Source organism: Rhamphochromis sp. 'chilingali' (assembly GCF_963969265.1).
Source record: "Rhamphochromis sp. 'chilingali' genome assembly, chromosome: 17".
Taxonomy (NCBI): Eukaryota; Metazoa; Chordata; class Actinopteri; order Cichliformes; family Cichlidae; genus Rhamphochromis; species Rhamphochromis sp. 'chilingali'.
In genome coordinates, this window is record NC_137944.1 from 31,362,914 (window position 1) to 31,369,036 (window position 6,123).

The following is a 6,123-nucleotide window of genomic DNA, read 5'->3' on the forward strand; positions in this document are numbered from 1 at the left end:
CCTCAAGGTAAAAAGCCACAAGGGACCAGTATGTCCATGAGCTTTAGTAACCAAAAAACCAGGATCGCGATACAAGCGGCAGAAATAAGCTTCCTGGGAAGGGTGGCCTCTTTCTTAGAGAAGGGGTGAGGAGTTCAGTCATTTGAGAGGCGCAACACTAGTCCTCCACATCGAAAGGAGCCAGTCGAGGTCGAAAGTTTTAAACAGACTGCTCCCAACTGTCCAGCATAAGTTACCACAGTGATTTAACCAGGTAAAGCTGGGCAGACACTGTGCCATTTTTTTCAGTCGCGTTATTCAGCTTCTGCTCAAACTGTACGATTGACTCACAGGGGTTAGAAGTTCGTAGGTCACGATGCAGAGGCTCACACTATACGGCCCGATGCTCTGATGCGACCTGAGCGCTCGCACTGTGCGTCCATAACATGAAGGTTATAACACAAAATCTGTCTTTTCCTCTCTGTCTTTCACTCACACAGACACACACACACCACCATCACCTTTGCTAAATTGCTAATGAAAAACATTGACCAGGCAGCTGCAACTGAGCAGCATCCAACTCTTTTCACGGTTGTTGTGGTCGTGATAACTTTGTGAGGCCACATCGAAAAGGCTCGGATGAGCTTTCCAAAGTTCTACGACCTGGGCATCCATCGCTTGTGTCCAGATCACACGCTGCACTGTTGTGCTACTCCGTCTTTTTCACTTCAATTTCTGTGTTTGCACATGCAAGAGAGGTTGCGTTGACACCCTCATGAGGGGCGACAGGATTTCAAACAGGTTTGATTTTCTTGCGATCCCGATTGCTGATCGGGAGCTGGTTGTGAGGTGTTAATCGCTTCTTGTTACCCCATGTATACAACACGATGCACGACACACGATTAAGGTGAAACTCGGGTCGATCCCCAAAACGGTCGCACGACTGAAAAATCTTCTCACAATGGGCCAAAAATCGCACAGTGAATGCCCAGCTTTTGTGACACTGTAAACTCTGACTTTAAGCTAGTTTACGTCTCTGGCAAACTGACAACATGGCTCAGTTCTCACACTAAACAAAGTCGCACTTGCTAAATCAGGAAAATAAAAACATGTGGGTAGCAGCATGAAGCATTCCCTGAGCAACCTGGGATTTATAACAAGAACTTTCTGATTATTAGAATTTACTGAACGTTACAGCAGCTTACAGCATCAGAACACTTTTTAAGTTACATACTTGTTAAAATTATTAAGTGATTATGATATAGCTTACTTCCTCTTGGGCTAATAATGGGGCAAATAAGTGAAAATGAAACACTACATGTACAAAGGCTATCTACACCATGGAGCCTAACTCTGAAAAAAATAGAATTTTTCAGGGTTCTTTTTTTGTTACTGCTGGCTGCACTGAAACATGAAAATCCATTCGTTATCCACTTTATGGATGAGGCCTGTTTGGAGGAGTGCCCGTTTGAGTCAGGTGCACTGGTGCTTCACTGGGCCAACGAGCTGGAGTCGGAAAGACTCATCAGGTCAGGTGTACACACCAATAAGTTACTAAACGCATATCACACCACAAACATAACTAAGCTTATTCTGGAATCGTAACATTCGCATGTCTGTAGGGGGAATAAAATGAAAAAAACCAACCAAACAACAACAACAAAAAACTGTAACCTTCTACATAATCTGACCTGCACCTCCTGAGAAATGTTACTACACATTGTGTCAGCACATAACACAATGACTTGAATTCCATGGAAAGCTGGCATGTAGTGATAAGAGGAGTTTCCAGTTACAACACGAGTTAGGACGTAGAGTTCCCACAAAAGCCTAAATCAAGTCTATAAACTGCGAGCAACAAACTAACCAACCCAGTGATGCCACATTGTGTACTGGCACAAGATGGCGCTAAACATGCTTAAAATCTTTAAATTAAAACACTTTGTAATTCCAGCTGTTTTTTTAGTGAAGCGTTGTTTGTGAATGAGGTGATTCTTCATAGCGAACAACAAGAGCCGAGTCCCTCCGAGCAAACCCGAATCTTCAGCCCTGCTGAGAATCCATGCAGGCAGGGCCGGGGCTACGGCTCCCCACACCCTCCAGCAGATGGAGAAACCTTTTGAAAACAAGCGCGCTAATCCAAACAGGTGTGCACACAGGTGTACACACAGGTGTTCACAGACACAAACCACACCTCTCTTGGCTGCTACCTCAAAGCACATTGTGCGCTGTCGGTCCTGCGTGCTGCACAACAACATTCAATATTTAGTATTTACTGTTATTTACACTCAGATGGATTAATGTGATGGTGCTGTGTTTATTATGTTTCTCTCTTTTTTCCTCTCAACAGGTGATCCGGGAGGTTTTTTCTTTTCAAGTGTCCTTTCTCACTGTCCCTCTTCCCCTCTGTTTTTCTTTTCCTTCATCTTTCTTTCTCCCTTTCCTACCCCCAGCCATGTCTGTCAAATATTCAAGCTAACATTGATCACAGCATAGAGATCAGATTGTTTATGATAGATAACTAGCTAGCAGCTTTGTTGCTACCAACACAGATTCCTGGAACTCAATAAGTTATTTATTGTGAAGCAGGGGGCCGGAGTTTGCTTCAGTTCACGTCGCTGCTTCATTCAGACTGAATATGTCGGCTGGTTCAACATGACGGGCAGAGCTTTGAAACTTTGGCACAAGACTGTTTTTAAGATGACTGAAACACCTTTTCACGTATTGTACCATTTGCACTGTGCGTTAGTAAAAAAGTGTTGCTTTAGTGTATTTTGGACCCATCAAGGAAGCGTTCGCAAATGTGGGAATATTTTGAGTTGGCGACACCGAATAAGATGAAATACATTTACTCTCAGTGTTTAGTCAAATATACTCGTGCACACTAAAGACATCCTAAACAACTCTGATGACCCATTTTAACATTTTTATTGTAGAAAAAATAAAAAACAAACATCAGTACTTGTAGGCTCTGCTCTCTCCTTTGTAAAACTGAGATATAAAAAAATCATTCACTGCCTTCAGACTTTTCAGTTTTCATACAATAATACGCGAGCTGTGTCAGACATATCAATTTCCCTTTGGGATCTATACATTTATTCTTATTCACAGTGTTATATTATCAAGGGGTTCCTTTCTTACTGACTGTAAATAAATAAAAGATGAAGATAATGTAGGGAAATAAGACAGAAATCTGGAGTGAAAGCGAAAATAATGACACGAGTACAGACTTTCCATATAAACACATCACAGCACATCAGTCACACCCACTGCTTCATTAACATCTTCCCTGTCCAATATGTAATGTATAATCAATGACAAATCCATTTCTCAATGCTTTTATAAAATTATTATTTTCTAGATGGAATTATTCAGGCAGGTGGGTTTTTTTATATGGAATACAAATAACAAATATATAAAATTATAAAATTAAGTCAGATTGGGAGGACATTTGAGTGATTCTTGCAACATTAGTTACAATTCTAGAAAATGTTTGAAAGGTGAATCACATATGTGAGGCTTTATGTGGCAGTGCAACAACCACTGTTGCCAGTAGATGTCACCCACTTTCATTTTCATGCACTTTCATTTTTACTGCTGCACCTAATGAGGAATGAGTTATTTACTCATTAATCACAGAGCTAATGCACTAAATCAAAGCTCTGAAGACAACTGTCTGCAACTTTGTGATTGTGACAGGACAGCAGAGCATGTGGTCTCCTGCTTTCTGATTTGCCGATCTCTCACTCTGCGAGTTTTGCATTACAGCTCCCACCTAAAGTCAAAGTGTGCAACTGTGTGACTTGAGAGGGCGCATTTGAGCACCTGTAGTCACTGATTTGGTTTTAATCTGAGTTGTGGTTGTTAGTGTGTAACAAAAATTACAACAATAATATTTAATACAATACAATCAATATATATATATATATATATATATATATATATATATATATATATATATATATATATATATATATATATCAGTGGTTCTTAACCTTGTTGGAGGTACCGAACCCCACCAGTTTCATATGCGCATTCACTGAACCCCTCTTTAGTGAAAAAAAAATAAATTCAAATTCAAGACATAGATATGTTTTTATTGGTGCACAAAATGAGCCGTGCATGTCATGGTGGAGGCTCTGCCGAACCCCTGAGACCGACTCACCGAACCCCTAGGGTTCGATCGAACCCAGGTTAAGAACCACTGATATATATATATATATATATATTTTATTTTTTTTTATTTATTTATTTATTTTTTCTAAATGACATCAGAAACAGCAGTATGCGACATTACGTGATGGCAGAGCTTCAGTTCATCCTTTGTCATTTTTTTTTTTTTTTTTTTTTTTTTTTTTTTAATAAATAGGACAGGGGGAATGAATGAGAGAGAGAGGGGGAGAGAAAGAAAGAAAACCAAAGGGGAGAAGAGACGGTGAGAAGGGGGGGGAAGAGAGAGAAAAAATAAAAAAAAAACTCCTGGGTCACCTGTATGGAGAAAAAACAAACAAACAAACAAACAAAAACAAACAGAGGAGACAGCAAACAACAAAGAGCAACATAATAATAGAGAAAACAAAGCACCATCACAATAAACTAGCTAGTCATAGATATCAGTATTTACTAAGTAATAAACGATATTGTGCAGCACGCAAGATAGACAGCGCACAGTGTGCTTTGAGGCAGCAGCCAAGAAAGCTTTAGTCCGCGTCTGTGAATACCCATGTGTGCATACCTGTGTGGATCAGCATGCTTGCATTCCAAAGGTTTCTCCATGTAATGATCTGCTAGGGAGTGTGGGGGGGCCACAGCCCCGTCCTCCAGGGTGTGAAGCGGGTATGGAGGAGATCAAAACTCCAGACATCCAGAGGCCCCCAGAACACAAGAGACCATGGAAGACCAACAGAGGGGCAGCCGCGCCACTGTCCCAGTAAGAGCTGAGGAGAGTCCCAGATGAGGGCTCGCCCAGCAGCCGCGGAGCAGAAGTCAGGGGGAGTTGCAGTGACGCGCCCGTGAGCTCCGCCGGCCCCCAGCTGCGCCTGAGTGACCGAGCCCTAGGCCGAGAGGCCGGGGGCACCCCACCTCCAAAGGGGCCCGAGCGAGCCCCAGGCCCCAGGCCCCGACAAGCGGCCGCCAAGGAGTGAGCCGGTGTGTACCCGGACGCCCACCCCCAGACACAAAGAACCACCAACACACCGACACCTGAGGGAGTCCGCCACCGGCAGGGGAAGTGGTGGTGGGTGGAGATAGGCCTCCAAACCTTGGAGGGCCTGAGGTGTCCCCAGAGAGGTGGCGTCTGATACCCAACCTGACATATAGACACAGACATACAGGCACACACAGACACAAACATCCATTCCCACCCTCATGCTCTCATATGCACTCACTCCACACTCAACCAACGTGGAGACAGACATAAAGAGACGCTGTACACACAATCACACTCCCCAAGCGTACTCTACAAACCGGGTCTAGGTACCCTTGCCCCTGGAGGGGGGAATTGCACCCAGACCCAGGTGGTGTTACCCTTTTCCCTGCGGTGGGGAGAGGCAGACCACCCCGACTCCGCAGCAGCAGGGAGGCCCCACACCCCAGACCGCAGTCGGACGGCCAACTCCTCCTACTAGCCCTCCCGCTCCAGCAGGCCGCAGAGAATGGGGGTGGGAGAAGACTCCAAACCTCCCTCCACCCGCTCATTGTAGTGTTGATGCATATGTGTTCTAAGGTGCAATTAAAACCCAGGAGGGCATGGAGCTACCTGCCAAGGAGCGGCAGGTAAGCGCATAGTCCCTCCTGCTAACCCTCAATGACTAAGTGTATTTAAAATTGAGAGGTGGGCAACGACGTCAGGGGTGGGGTATACACCCTGATGGTGATTTGGACTCCGTGATTGTGCCCACCCCCAAGATCCTATATGTATGTGTAATGAGAGTGTGAATAATGTGAATGTCTAAGTTGTGGGATAAAATTGAGGCAGAGGCAGCCAGAAGGGGACGGGGGGGGGGGGGGGGGGGGGGGGGGTAGCCTCCTCTGCACCCTGGTGACATACCCCCACTCCAAGGCCCTGCATGTGTGGGTGGTTGTGGAGGAGCGGGAAGAGGGAGGCAGCTGGAGATGGGGAGGGAAGGAAGGGGGGGGCAGGTA